Consider the following 16,094-nt stretch of genomic DNA (forward strand, 5'->3'; position numbering starts at 1 on the left):
ATACCTGACTTTTTAAGAGTAATGAGGTTGTCGTTATAGAAAATGAAATGATCATATCCCCTTATTAACAGTAAAGATACTGCCCTTTGAAAAGTATAGTGTGCTTTTAAAAGTGTGATGACTTTTTCCTTTCAGAATATCCAGATCATGTCACACAAACATTCAGTGGTCCTGTCTTTAATAAATGTAATTTAATATTATGTGTCATTTCCTGAGGAAGTGTAAAACCTTGTAGTGATGACAATTAGAGAAATATGACGACACATGTCAACTTGGATGTATCTCAGAGACACAATATTCAGTAAAAAGAAGCCAGACACTAATCCATGTGTCTAATCCATGTAGTGTGTGTGTGTGTGCGTGTGCACATAAGAGAGAGATAGACTCACTGTTTCATGTGGACGTGGTTAAGTGACAACACCAGTGTGAGTTTCTGTTTTCTCTCAGTAAAGCGGCATGAGGACAGTGTGACTCTCTCAGAGTCATCACAGAGATGACATGAGGAGAGGCATGAAAAGCCAGGAGGGTGAACCCTCCACAGGGACCCCAGTGTTCCTCCTGTAAAGGACTCCACCCAAGATTTTGGTTCCTCTGTCTCTCCTGTGCTCAAACTCATCATTTCTCATCATGACGGAGGTTATAAAGTTTTCAGGTCCTTCATTATTTCAGACATAGTGAAATTTTAAGTTTGAGGTGTTTTGTTATGTAGTAACAGATATCAGGACTGAGGCCCATTCTTCCTTGATTTCTACATGGTGACAGGGCTGGAATCATCCACATTTTACAGACAGTGAAGTTGAAGTGACTACACTTAATTCTCAGTGTGCAGTTATTCACGGGTGAGTTAATCCATTTTTTCTGAACACCAAGCACGCAATCTGCCCAGTCTTACTGTGGTTGCAGGGGACACAAAAGTGAACCTGACAGACAGTCACTGGCCTCGGGGAGCTGACGTTCTGGTGAGGAGGGAGAGGCAATCAAGATAAATAATTAAGCAGTATTTCAGATGGCGGTAAGACCTCTAAAGGAAAATAAAGTGGGTGAAGGAGATAGGGAGTGGCTGGGTTGGGAGGCATCTTTTTATTCTATATAAGATGGTCAGGAAACCCTCCATGACAAGGTGCCATGAGAGCAGGACCTGAAGGAAGGGAAGGAGGGGTCACACATGTCACTGGAAGAAGATTATTCCAAGGAGTGGGAACAGTCAGTGCAAAGGCCCTGGGGCAGGAACTTACTTGGCAGATTTCAGGGTCAGGAAGCCACTGTGATGGCAACAGATGGGATGAGGAGGATGACATGAGAGTGCAGGCAGGAACCAGTTTGTACAGGACAGTGCTGCTGAAAGGTGATCTGCAAGGAGCCAAGGAGGTTGGGTCAGAAAGTAGATCAACCACATCACTAAGTGTCCTGTTTATTTCGGTGGACACTTTCTTCTTTGCAAGACTTTCTCCACCAAAGCACAGAGTTGACCTTCCAGTGGAAACTCCCCGTCTTGATGCAGACCAGCACTGTGAGCATCACTAACCTGGGCCTGTGGGCAGAGGTGAGGACGTTGCATTTTGGTGTGATTGAGATGTGAGTGACAGGAGGGCTTCGAGCAGAAAAAGGATGACCTGATTTGGGCTTTAAAAGAATTCACCTCTGAGGATTCAGAGATCCTACACTGAGCAGACAGATAGAAGGGAAGTGGGGACAAGGAGGCAGCAGGAAGACCCATCTGGAGACTATTACAGTAACCCCATGTAGGATGGTGGTGGTTTGGGTCTGAGTGTCTGGATTCTATTTATATTCTGTAGATGGATTGCAAGGTTTGCATGTGGATTAGAGATTAGAGTGAGAGCAACGTACACATTAAGGATAACACCAAGATTTCTGACCTGAGCCCCTGGAATGATGGAGTTGACCTTGACTGAGAAGAGGAAGACTCTGGGAGGATCAGTTGGGAGGTGGGGAAATAAAGGTCTTGGTTATGGACATGTTACATTGGAGGTGCCCAATGACATCTAGGACAGACACCCCAGATTGACTTAACTCATCTCTTCCAACCACATTCAAAAGCACATGAAACCCTGGGAAGCTGCAGGCAGCAGTTCCTGGAATCTCTGACAGCAGGTTCATGCTGTGGAAGAGGGAAGTGGTTCTCGTGAGATGCCGGTAGAGCCTCTCCTGGCACTCAGGGCCGTGGAGCCAGTGGGTCCCGTGCTTGTACCTAAAGAGAGGCTGCCCAGGTGCTGTGGCCTGACACCAACATGGCAGCAGTGACTTGGTTTCCTAGTTTTTTCATCCAGGAAGGAGCAACAGCTTTCCTACTGAACCAAACCTCCAGTCCTGCCTTTGGAGATCTTCTGGAAGCTGTAACTAAAGTCTGATTCTAAATATACAAGTAAAAAATAAAAATTAAGTTAAATAAGCAATAGTTCTCTAAAAAAGGAAGGTGGGCAATGTATGGACTGGTGATGATACTGGGTCATGAACCAAAGATTATAGTTTTTCAATTCTATGCTCCTGATGTAAAAAAACCCAAACAAACAGAGAGAACATGTCAGTCCCCATCATATGTCATATGGACAAAGACCTGAGAACAGTGGGCTTCTTGGACGATTCTTAACCAGGTGTGTAAGGCTTGCTCAGAGGGGCACATTGTTTTGATGTGACTGACTTACCTCCCAGAGGAGATTTTAACTTGTCACACTGACCACTGTAGCTAGAACAGTGAAATTATTATTCTGTTCCTGACATTCACACTGTGAGCAAAATCAGTGCTGCCTCCCTCCTGTTGAATGTTCTCTTTCTTAGATTTGTGATAACACTGGACTTGGCCATGATAAACCCAGTGCTTCTGTTTTCTGTTCAGAGTGGTCACAGGGAGGTCCTGGCATCTCCTATCTGGGCCACACTGAGGAGATCTGCCCCAAACAGCAGCAGCTCCTCTGCAGGGAAGCAAGGTCCTCTCTGAACAACATGCTCGGAGGCTACTTACTGATTTTTCACTTTCAGGCATTATCTAAGGTCTTCCCTATTGGAAGATGAGGACTCAGCTCCTTTCTTCCCCATCATCATAACATACCCCCTTCCTGTCCCCGTCTCCCCAGTGCCTTCCTAAGACCAATACTCAGTACGGACTTTATTATGTCTATTTAGTACTATTCACATTTGAGCCAACTAGTTGTGATTTCTTCTCTTTTTTTCCCCCCCTTGGATGTGGAGTCCAAAATCTGAATCTCTGAAGTCCATAAGGCCTGGATAACCTTCCCTCTGTTATCAGAGGTCGGGGTGGCAGAGTGGGGGAGAGTTAGAGACTTACAATGACACAAATAGAGCAGAAAAAGCCCAATTCCTCCACATCTCTCTTCACAGCCCTCTGGGTTATGCTGGGGTGGTGCCGCCCTCTGGTGGCCAAATTTCAAGGTGCATCTCCCAATTGGTTCAAACTTTTTTCCCCAAGGGATCCCACCCACCCATGGCCACTCCCAAGGGCAGAACCAGCTACATAAACTGGGGGACTGAGTGTGAAAATCAGATCTGTTCAAAAATCATGAAGAATTTCACGATGGCAAAACCTCCAGGGCCTTCTAAGTGACCGGACAAACTGTGAGCCCACGAAGCTGGCCCTGCCTGGCAGAGCAACGGACGTGTTCATCCTCCAAGTCAATTCCACGTTAACTCAAGTCATAAAAAACCTAGGGCCCTACCGCTCATATCATACTTAACAGTGAGAACTAGAAGCTTTCTTGTTAATTATGAACAAGAAATGGCAAGTATTCTGAGTGCCTTAGTAAGACATGTGTGCTCCAGAGGGGAATTAAATGCCTGCTGAGATTGATAATCAAAGACAATGACGTCAGTGTGGACAATGACATCAGTGGCAGGATCAACTCTAGTAATCAACAATCTAAGCAAGTGTGAGAGTTCCATGGGCTGTAGGACCATCCACATCCGTGACCACTCATTGATCTGCTACAACTATGAAGGTTTTAGGGCTCCAATAGTCTGGGGCATGCTGAACACACCCTCCAGAGGAAAGGACAAGTTCCTGCACATGTACCTCCATGCAACCCATGTTAGGAGGATGAAAGGAGCTTTGTGGAGTCTCTGGTAGGAACTAATAACAGAATTCCATGCTGACTCCTAGGGTTCTGAGCATGGCCATGCCTTCTACAACAATAGGAAAACAGCTCCTGATCTGCTCCTACGCCTCAGGAGAGATGGAACATATGAACATGGGGTGTAATGTGACCAGGGAGCCAGAACTCCTCCTCATGACCTGGGTTTCTATCACACCCACCAACATAAAGTCAGGTGGGGAGAGCAGATACATCACAAATGGCAGTGGCACTTCCTGGACTAGAGGAGGACAGGTGTTCAGATGCTCATGACACCTACCGCCCCTCACCTGTCACACAGCTCTCACCTGTGGATTCATTGGAAGTTCACGCTGACTAGTCAACCAAGAAGGAAAAGCCTGCACACACTCCAACCTCATTCTGCCACTCATTCCCCATCCCCACATTTGCCTTCCCCTGCCTGTCCGCAGGCTCCTATTCAGCCTTACTCACTCACACAAAAATCCGCTGGGGACATGGCTCACTTGTTGACTCAGTTGAAGTAGGTCTCAGGGGACAAGAGTGAGATCTGGCTTTTCTACAGTGCTCCCAGGCTTTGAGAGCAACCTGCACATGTCTCACCTGGTCAGGACTGGTGACTGGAAAACTCTGGCCCTCAACTTAGTCCTCACTGCCACACCTGCCCTGCATTCACCACATTCCCCCAAGCTCCATCCCTGGTTCCTTTTCTAGTGTGACTACCCCACGCTCAAACTCCCTTCCTGACTTGATTCCCCAAATTCCCTCAACTCTAGTCTTCTGCGTTCATGGTGTCCTCTGTCCTCCAATCTTTTCTCACTCTCCAAACTCTTAGCCCCCACTGGATGCTCATTTCCCTTTCCTCCTTGTGCCCTGTCCCGTATCCACTTCAGCCTGTACATCTGGCACTCCCTCTTATCCCCAATTATCCTTTGTCAGGACACTAATCTGAGCCTTCAAGAATTTATTCTTTTCCCCAAACCTTTATCTCACCAGTCACTCCCAACCAAATCTAGAAGAATGGCACCCCAACTTCACTGCACCAGCTCCAATTGCACCTCCCTCAACAGGGGGAGCAGCCTCTTGCTCAGAATTCTCAGCTCATCTTGGAGGCCCCCAAAAAGTGCCCTCCTACATGGCCCCACTAGATCTGAAGTCATGCCAAATACCCCAAAACCCACCCAGGAGTTACTATTTCTCACCAGGACTCTGCACAGACCTCATCCCTCCACACCACCCCTCAATGCCCACCTCTGCTTACCCCTGCTCCACCTCATCACCGGATCTCCAAGGATTCAGCCAAACTCCCCATAGGCCAAAAGGAGAAGGAAATGACACAGCACCAGAGGACAGATTCTATTTACCATTTCCCAGGTTTTGTTTGTGGTCTCTCCTTAGATTAGACACATGGCGTTTGTAAAAACAGCAAAGAAAGAAAAGAATGAGGACACAGATGTCTGAGCCCAAGGCTGGGGAGGGCCCTGGACAGGAATGATCCAGTGTGGATGTGGGGTGGTTGATATGGCAGAGACCTGCTTGTCCACTGGAGTTGTTGGGTTTTATGACAGAATGACTTTAAAAATCTGCATGATCTTGTTCCTTGAAGGTGTGGTGACCATGTGTGTGGAATGAGGACACTATGGGGGCTCGGGCCACTGTGGTGGGGCATCTTCCACATCTCTTTCAAGTCGTTGGACTTCAGCTCACTGTGTTTCTCAGATCCTAGGAACGAAGGCAAGGTAGGGGGCAAACTGGGACCCCAGAAGGATCTGGGCAGTCAGGTCATCTCCTGCTGTAGAGGCCAAGTCAGAAGGGAGGGAGGAAAATTGGAAATGTTCATTTGGAGGATTGTAGCCAGATAAGGAAAGAAATTAGAGGATTTGAAAATATGGTGAGGATTGACACTGTGTGCAAGATGACAGGATCAGCTAAATACAGGCAGGGAATGTCAAAGTAAAAATTGTGCCAAAGTTAAAGAAGCAGAAAGACTTTATTCAAGCTCAAAGAAATAGGGGAGAAACTGAACTCAACACCTGAAACAAAAGGCTGGAGAGATTTTAAGAGTGGGTAGAGGGTAATGTAGGTCACTTGTGTTTACTAATCAGCCTTACTCTAAAGAAAAGTAAAACTTCTCATAAATTCCTGACAGGAGGTCATTTTACATCTTGGTTGTATAGGGACCTACTGAAGTTAGTCTCCCGCCCTCCCTCCGAGACTATGAGGCAGGGGCAGCATCTTCCAGGAGGGTTACATGTCAAAGGGTTGGGCCCAAGCCCTTGGGAAAGACATTCCCTGGATCCTAAAACTGGGAAGAGAATTCTTTTTCTTTTTGAGGAAGATTAGCCCTGAGCTAACATCTGCCGCCAACTCCCTTTTTGCTGAGGAAGACTGGCCCTGAGCTAACATCCGTGCCCATCTTCCTCTACTTTATATGTGGGATGCCTACCACAGTATGGCTTGCCAAGCGGTGCCATGTCCACACCCGGGATCTGAACGGGTGAACCCCGGGCCGCTGAAGCGGAATGTGTGCATTTAACCGCTGCACCAGCGGGCCGGCCCCTGGGAAGAAAATTTTAAGGAGACGAAAGTGCAGAGAAAGAATCTGCAATTACAGGTTGCAATTACATTTCTAAAGGAAATGCTCTGAGAAAATGGAGGCCAGGGGCCTAGAGTCAGGACGAACTGCCTGAAGTTGAATGAGTCTGAGGGGAACATCAGGCCTCTAGGTCATGACAAAACTGCTTTCTGCACAGTGGGAGGGAAACACAACCCCATCTCTATCAGCCAAGACCCAGTCTGCATCTCCATCAGTTCCCTGCAATTTGTAAAGATGTGCAAAACAGCAGAGAGACGGTGAACAGGGCCCGAATCTGATCATCAGAAGGCTGTGCTTGCTGGACTTTTCCATGAGACTCAACATTTCTCTGACAGTCACTTCCATTTGATCAAAGATCATCTCCGAGGAAGAGTGTTCTTGATCCTGAAACAAGGCTGCTCTCACTCGATTTGGCCTGATTTTACACAGGTGCTGTGGAACTGCACACTCACCACACAGTTTCCTCTGATGCAGGGTTTCCTAAGGAACCTCAGATGGAACTTTTAACAGCCTCTTGACATTAGAAATCCTGGGCATCAGGACTCACCTGCAGTGTCTATAGCTTTGAGTGAGGTTCTCTCTTCCCCAGATCCCCAAAATACTCATCAAGTCAACCTTAGCTCCTTAGAGTGTGGGTCATATCTGATCCCATGGGCGTCATTCTCAAATAAGACATTCAAGTAAAAGACGTAGTTGTACCAGCTAGGTTTTCAATGATATTCTAGTAACAAGGAGGACAGAATCTTACTGAACCTACACGAAAAACTCTATTGACGTGAAAATAAGAATACTTAGGAAGACTTTAGGAATTCTTCCAGAGGAATTGGACAGGGAGAAAAAGATCAGTGTTGATACCCATATGGATGTCCTCTTATCTGTTCCTGTTGTCTCTGTCACAGTCCAGGTGCCATCCACACCTCCCCCTGGAGGAAGGATAGAGCTATGATTCCTGAGAGCTTATCATGGGCTCCCACGCCTCATTGCAAAGCCACTGCTTGTCCTTCCACTGTGGAGATGGTGCCAGTGAGACCCACAAGAGCTGGGACCTGGAGTGGAATATGGCCTTATGCCAACAATAATGACAAAGTCAGTTCACATTGTTGAGCATTTACTGATTCAATGTGAGTCTTCCAAGGAATTTCCACCTTCATCATTGACTACTCATAACAACTCTACTTAAAAATTGCATCAGAATCATAATTTTACAGATAAGAAAAAAAAATCTATTCAGAGGTTAATAACACGGAGGAGGGTAGGAGAGCCAGAGGGCCAGACTCATATTTCACATCGAGCCAGAGGAGGTCACTTTTGCTGGAACTGACTGGATTGGAGAACTCACAATGATAATCTCCAGCATCCTCCCTCCTGACACATTCTATGGTGAGGGTGCTGTGTCCTGGGATAGTTTCGTCCTCTCTGTGAGCTGCAGACTCTGGTCATTTAAGAACCACTGGATGGAGATACCAGGGTCATGCATGAGGCAGGTCAGGACCACAGGGTCCTTATGTTCTGTGACTGGGGTCCTTATGTCCTATGCTGACTCAGATGGAGGGCTTTGACACTGGCTCTGTGGAGAAACAGAGGAGGTGACTGACAGAGAGTGGGCCTGGGGCCAGGGACTACACTCCTTCCTCAGAGATCTCAGCCACTCTGTAAAGGTGACCCAGAAGATGGTCCTGATCTCTGCAGAAAGACAAGCATCTCTGTTCAGGGGAGGATCTGTAAGGAGCTGGCTGCATCTCCCCCTTGGACCCCTATATCACCCCAGGATGACCCCTGATCAATACTCTGGACATCTCTGTAGTATCAGCAACAGGAACCTCTACTCATCCCATCCCATGTGTCCTATGACCTCATCATCAGGTAGAATTTTTCTCTCATGAACTTTCATTGATTTTTTCCTAGAACTTTCTTTGACTTCAGAAAAGATCAGGCCGTATTCCTATACACACTTCCGTGTGTGTTGGGGAAGGCGGGCTTGCCGGCTCTGTCCATCTCTGGGGCCAAGGAAATGTTACATAAAGTGGGAAGGTATTTACTTCTTGTTAAATAATTTATTAGGGAGTGAGGATGCCTCACCACAGCCTTAGGGCCTGGAGAGCTTCTTAATCCAAGGGATTTCTCACTCTGAAGAGGACTTTTACTTCCTGTTCTGTGGCTTGAATATCACGGTGAAGGAAACCTCTACAGAGAAGTGGTTACAGTTTTAACAAAAGACAGGAACTGTTAGGAATAGAAGGAAAGTACTCAATATGACAAAGGTCATAAAGGAAAAGCCCACACCTAACATTATACTCAACGGAGAAACACTGAAAACTTTCCTCTAAGATTATGAACAAGAAAACAATGCTGCTTTCACTACTTCTATTCAACATAGTAGAGGAATGCTAGCCAGAACAATGAGGCAAGAAGAAGAAATAAAAGGCATCCAAATTAGAAAGGAAGAAGAAAAACTCTCTCTTTTAGCCGAAGATAATCTTATATGTAGAAAGCCCTAAAGATTCCACACACACACAAAAAAAATTGTTAGAACTAATAAACAAATTCAGCAAAGTTGCAGGAGACAAAAATCAACACTCAAAATTGGTTACATTTATATACAATAACAATGAACAATGCAAAAAAGAAATGAAGAAAACAATTCCATTTACAATACCATCAAAAACTATAAAATACTTAGGAATAAACTTAAACAAGGAGGTGAAAGATGTGTACACTGAAAACGACCAAACATTTTGAAAGAAATTAAAGAAGACACAAATAAGTGGATAGACGTCTATGTTCATGGATGGGAAGAATTAATATTGTTAAGATGCCAATATCCCCCAAACTATCTTCATATTTCATATACACTTTATCAAAATCTTGATGAAATTTTTGCAGAAATCAAAAAATCCAACTTAAAATTCAAGGGACCCTGAATAGTTAAAACAATCTTTAAAAAGGAGAACAAAATTGGAGGACTCACACTTCCTGATTTCAAAACTTACCACAGGGCTAAAGAACCAAAATATCATGGCACTGACATAAAGACAGACATAGATCATGGGATACAATAGCCATACAGAAATAAAGCCCCAATAATGTAATCAGATGATTTTGAAAAAGTAGACAAGACCATTTATGGAGTAAGGACAGTCTTTTCAAGAAAGAGTATTGGGATACTGGACATCCGCATGCAGAAGTGTGAAGCTGGGGTTTTGCCGGTTCCGATCCTTGGCGTGGACCTAGCACCGCTCATCAGGCCATGCTGAGGCAGCGTCCCATGTAGCACAACCAGAAGAACCTACAACTAGAATATACAACTAGGTACCAGGGGACTTTGGGCAGAAGAAGAAGAAAGAAAAAAAAAACAAGATTGGCAAGAGATGTTAGCTCAGGTGCCAATCTTTAAAAAAAACAAAGAAAAACTTCAGTTCATTAAAGGACAAATCAACAGAGTGAAAGGTGACCTATGGAATGGGAGAAAATAATTTGCAAATTATATATCAATAAGGGGTGAATATCCAGAATATACAAAGAACTGCTAAACTCAACAACAATAAAACCAAATAACCTGATTGAAAAATGGGCAAATCAGAGTTGGCATCTCTCACCACTCAGTCAACTTGAGTCCTTGAAAGAATAATGCGGGTTTGTGTATATGAAGACAAATGCATGAGGATCGGAGTGCTTAGGGAACGTAAGGCCGCTGGCTCTACGTCCGGGAGAAAGCACAGACTTTCTCAAGTGTCAATATGTTAGCAGGGTTTGGTCTTGAAAAGGCACAGGACAGAAGTCGGAGATACCATCACTCCCACACCCCACCCTCCATACCTCTGCTGGTTCTTCACTGACCATCTCACTGCCTGGCCAACCAGGGCTGACTCCATCCCACTGCACACACCTCCATCACCCAGTGAGGTGTGTTTTTTCTGAGGCACCATTTTCAAGGTTCTCCTAGAGATGGGTAATGATGGATTTGGAGTTTGAGTGTAAATAACACATGAGGACCAGGAGCAAGCAGGGCAGTCAGGCGAGTACTCGGGCTCAGGGCAAAGATGTGGATCAGATCTTCCCAGGCGACTGAAACTGACATGAGTCAGTGACCCAATAAATGATTGAATCCAAAGAATGATCCAGAAAAGAGTGATGAGACAGGCAGGAGCTGTTCAGCTTTGGCAGCAGAACCTGATCTCTGTCCTTGGTCTTTAATGTCTCTTCTGTCTCTGCTGAGGGCAGCTGTGGACGTGTGCAAATACAGAAGAGTGACTGATGGAAAGGGAGGAGCCTGAACTTGCTGCAAATATGGCCTCCACGGACAAACCGTGTTTGGTGGTTATGAGATAGAAATTTGAGAAGAAGTTAAAATTCTTCTCTATGTGAAAATTATGGTTAATACCCCAGGGTCTCACACCAACTGTGGGAAGGAGTATTCCCCTAGAGAGCAGGAAGAGGTCTGAGACATTAGCCTCAGCCCCTGGAGGGTCAGAGAATCTGTCCTGTGTGGCCAGAATTCCAGGGTTTGTGCATCCAGGTTCCAGTCTCTGAAGAAATTTTTGGATCATTCATTCACCATTCATTCCTTCACTTGAGAGTTTCTTACACGTGGGCCAGGTGCTGACTGCAGGTGTCGAGTGGGGAGTGAGATGGCAAAGTCTTTCCTTTATCCACCAGTGGGAGGGACACCAACACATCAGGAAACAAGTAAGTGACTTCAAGTCCAGTGCAGGGAGGTTGGACCAGACACCTGAGGGGTGGCCTGTCATTCCTGCACTGACTCTAATTCTTGAAGCAGGTAATTTAGTTCTTCAGTAAACGGGGGTGAATTCTCCACTTGCTCTCACTCCCCAGACCGGAATCTCTCCCTCTGAGCTGGGGATACCCGAGAAGAAAGTATCTGAACCAACAACCTGTCTTGGGGTCACAGACACCTAATAAGGCCCCTGGGTGGAGTAGAGGATGGGGCTGTGGCTGCAGACGACCTCGTGTGACTGATCTGCTGCTCATGGTCTCTGTGACCCTGATTTAGAGACTGTATCACCCTGTGCCTCAGTTTCCCCTCAATGAAGTAGGATTAATATTTGGCTGCCAGGTTGTCAGTGAAATAACCTTAAAATATTGACAGTTCCTGACTTAAATCTTGGTAGAAAGGAGCTGCTCAAATAAATGTATCTGTTATCGTTTGATTCTAAGAGGGAATGCCCCTGGGCCTGATCCCTGGTGGATGAGGAGCTGCCAGCAGCATCTTCTCTCCTCTGTGCCTCACCTGGGAACACTGACCTTCCTCTGAAGTCTCCTGAGGGCCCAGGGCTGTCAGCTAATGGCCTGGGTGCCTTGTTCATCTGTGCTCTCCATGCTGAGTCTCAGGTGAAAGGCCAGGCTCTGCCCCTGCCCCTTCCCAGATGTGGCTCTTGGGGCTGAGCCCTGGCTGGTGACCAGCTCAGGAGCCTTGGGACTGGGACGGCCGGGAAAACATTGCTCCCTGTCAGCCCTGCCCAGGAGGGCAAAACCCATCCCTTGCATAGATTCCCGAGTCACTGGAGTCAGGACCCCTGAGACATGGGTCTGGGCAGGGGCTTCCCAGGGCTGAGCTTCTTTGTGAGGATCCCAGGGGGCCCCTCAGGCCAGGCGCTGACTGAGCCCTGCAGAGTCTTTCTTAGGGTCATGTTCATGGGGAGGGACCCAGGGAGCTGGACTGAGACTGACCTTCCTCTGCTGAGTTACTCCCATCAGACTGGTCCTTCTCTCTGCAGGGAATGTCTGCAAGGGCTGCATTCTGGGAAGGGTATTCTGATCTTATGAAGTTTGTCTCTACTGTGCGTGTCCACCACTAAATGCTCAAACCTTAACATGAGACAGAATGCAGAGGGGGATGTAGGCACAGTCCGGGCCTGTCAATCCTGTGGTTGTGAAGTAGAATCACCCCATCCAACACCCAGAGGTCAGAGAGGAATCGCTCACGGTATATGTGGAGCTGTCCAATTCCTGCTTCAATTAGGAAATTTTTCTTTGTAACTTGTAGGGTGTAGTATCTTGTGTCCTCCTGGGTGACGTTCTGGAGCAGCAGGGGTATATTGTCTCTTGACTGCTGTATACCGGCCCTGGGGTAATTTCTGATGAGTCTATTACATATGATAGAATTTGAAGTTTGGGCTCTACTCTGTCCCCTTTGTACCAGACATAGCCTAAAAGATTCCCAGGCAGATTGTAAACAAGTAAGAACATCCTTCCCTTTGGCAGTATTGGGCGGCACCGATTCAACAGTGACTCTGGCAGTGGTGCGTGTGTTCCAGAAGGTTATGATTGAGACTAGGAGGGAAGAGAGAGAGATCAATCAATATTTGGAACTATGTATTGGGATGGAAAGATGAGGCCCTGGGTCCTGAGCCGGTCTCTTTACCTCCTAGACTTGGAATGTGTGTGTGAGGGTGTGTGTGTTTGTGTGTGTGTGTAAGTGTGTATACCGGTCAAGGTCAGCAGCATGAACACCATTACTTCAGCACTTCTGAACTTGTTATTCCCTCTGTTCCCATTACTCTTCCCCAGGTGTCTGCCCAGTTCACTCCCTCCCTGCCCTCAGCACCCTGCTCACTCTCAGGGGCATCCTTGGGAGATGCCTTCCCTGACCACCTGCTCTAAAGACGCTCTGTCTTCACTTTCTGACCTTTCCTTGCTCTGTTTTCTGCATGACAATGTCAGTCCCTGACCTCACATTCTAAATCTCTTGCTTCTCTCTCCTCCTCCCCACAGAACATGAGTTCCTGAGGGCAGGAAGTTGTCTGATCTTGCTGTTCTCCCAGTGCCTGGAACAGGCTGCAAACACCTGTGGATGAATGAATGCGTGTTCCCAGGGCCCTCCACATCCTGGTGTTTATTTTCCAGTTTCTAATGGAGGTGGGTAAGGGCAACGTTTAGTGCACCTAGTTGAGTTTTTCTGGTGCCATCCTCAAATAATTATTATTATTGTCATCAATTTTCCTCAAAAATTATTGGTTAGTGATGACTAATGTGGAAAGCTACAGCAACTGAGATATTCCTGCTTCTCCCCACTTCAAGATCATGAGGCTTTCCTGTTTCTGAGACCCCCTCCCCCAATCCTACCCTGATCCCATGTCCTCTCCCCTCAGGGCCAAACAGAAGCCCTCTGTCCCCTCTCAGAGCCCTGTTCTCCCCAAGAGACCCCAGCCAGTCTCTCTTCTCCCATCCCCCTTCCCACCCTCAGAGAATGTCCCCTCTGGCCTGCCAGCAGGAGCCCCTGCCAGGGGCCATGCCCTCTGTGGACAGGGGATGAAGGGGACTCCATGGTGTCCGTTGCCTGCTCTGTCCCTCCTTCTGTGAGAAGAGCTGGGGTCCAGAAATGCTCACAAGGACTGCTGCTCCCGAGATGTCAGCTCTGCTGTCCTTCCTCCGTCTTCGCTGAGCCTCCTCCCAGAGCAGGAGTGCCTCTCCAGGTCACGTGGGCTGGGAGTGTGGTCTCTGCCCAGGTCTCTCCCTCTCCCGCCCCTCATTCATGCATCCCTTTCTCCCTTCTTCCTCTTTCCTTCTACCTATATTTCTGTTCCCTGGGAACTGCTGAGTCCTCTGCCTTCTCAGCACTGGTTCCCCACCACACTCATACACACACACATGCACACACATACACCCCATGTTTGGACAAGGGTAAGCCTGGGCCGTCGGTGTCCTGGGCAGTCCCCACAATTCTGGCTCGGGGGGCACAGTCACCCTCCTCTCTCACATTCCTTTCTGGCTTTTCTTTTCAGAGCAGGAGTTCTGGGGCTACATCAGGAACTCTTGTCACAGAGATGTCACCCCCACTGTGCATTGGAATCACCCGTGGAACTTTATAAAGACTGTGAATGCCCAGGTGACACCTTAGAAATGCTACTTTAGCAGCTTCCCAGGTTTGTGGATACCCAGCCAGGCTGAGACCCCATTTTGTGGGGATTCAGCAGCCTCTCCCCTTCTCCTATTCAGAGTCAGAAGATTCTGCAAAAATGAAGATTCTCACCCGGCAGGTGTGGGGTGGACCCAAAAGTCTGCATCTAACAAGCTCTCAGGTGATGCTGATCACACTGGCCTGTGGAGCACACTTTCAATAGCAAGGCTGATGGGGACCCCTGTGCCCTGAGAGGACAACCCGCCTGGCCCCAGCGTTGGCCTCTGCTGTGTCCTGGCCTTGTGTCTGTCAGCACCACACAGAGACCCGGGAGTCTCCAAACCAGGGAGATTATTTCTGTTTGTGACACAGAAACCCAGCTGGGCACTAGGGTCTTCCCAGTGTCCTCAAATGCTCTGGGAAAGTTGGATTTACTCCCAGCAGTCAGGTCACAGAGGTGACTCTGGAGGTGAGAAAGGGGCAAGTGGAGTAATGACTGGTGAGGGGACCTGCCCTCCATCTCCAGTGGCACCAGTCTGATCTCTGCTTCCAGGAACAGACACCCAGTACCTGGTGCCTTAGGAACTACAGCTCCTGGGTGTGAAGGGGGAGGTTACTGTGTGTCCTGGGTGAGAGGATGGTGGGATGGGAGGTCAGGTGGCTGTGGGGTACCTGGTCCTTGGGGGAAGGTTTTAGGGAGACCCCCCTCTCCATGTGTGTTTGCTGAGCTGTGGCTCAGAGTCTGTCCATGTGCTCCCTCACCATCCTGGGGGCCTCTGTCCTCTGGCTGGCTGACTTTCTTATGCTCACCTGCCTTCCCCACAGGTGGTACCAGGCAGGGAGTAGGGAGATGCACAGGGATCCCTGACAGAGCAGGGTTCTCTGAGGCCCTTAGAAGGGGAGGTGGAATGGAGCAGGCACGAGGTATGGGACCAGAAGGATCTGCTGGACCCAGGGATGGGAATCAGGTTCCTTTTCCACCTCCCTGGTCAAAGCCCTGGTCAATTGCTGTGTTAATTTCCTGTGTGTTGTCTGTGTATTCAGTGTTGCCCCCTGGAGGGCATGAGGAGACCTGCAGCCAATGTCAGGGGCTGCACCAGCAATGCTGACCAGGCTCCAGAGTGTGTGAGCTGATCCTGAGCCCTGGACAGAGGTGGGCTCTGACCTCTATGCTGAGAATCCCTTCAGCCTGCGTCTTGTCACTGAGCGTCCTCAGGCTGCCCCACTCCATCCTAGTGCAGGGTGAACCAAGGGTGAGGACAGGCATTGCTCAGTGGACTCCCCATCCAGTGTCCTGTGCTGCCTGGTGGATGTGCTGCCTCAGGAGGAGCTCTCTGCCCCCAAGGTTCAAAGGAAAGGGCAAGCGAGTGGTCTCTTGAGATCTCAAAGCACTCTGCGAGGTCTCAAGACCTGTGGGGCTGGTCCTCAGAATGGCCTGTGTTTCTCCCATCACGGCACTGGGGTCTTGCATCTAAGTCATCTATGTCCCTGTCTGTCATCTGCTTTAGGTTTTCCTACAGGGCCCAGGAGCTGGAGAAGCTCCACCTGGATACTCAGA

General features: G+C 47.9%; 1 pseudogene; it reads right to left on the reverse strand.

The window, feature by feature from the left end:
- Positions 1–7,769: 7,769 nt before the first annotated feature.
- Positions 7,770–13,963, reverse strand: LOC103540397 (cell adhesion molecule CEACAM6-like; annotated as a pseudogene).
- Between the last annotated feature and the right edge of the window lie 2,131 nt (positions 13,964–16,094).

The sequence above is a fragment of the Equus przewalskii genome, chromosome 9 (genome assembly GCF_037783145.1).
Source record: "Equus przewalskii isolate Varuska chromosome 9, EquPr2, whole genome shotgun sequence".
Taxonomy (NCBI): Eukaryota; Metazoa; Chordata; class Mammalia; order Perissodactyla; family Equidae; genus Equus; species Equus przewalskii.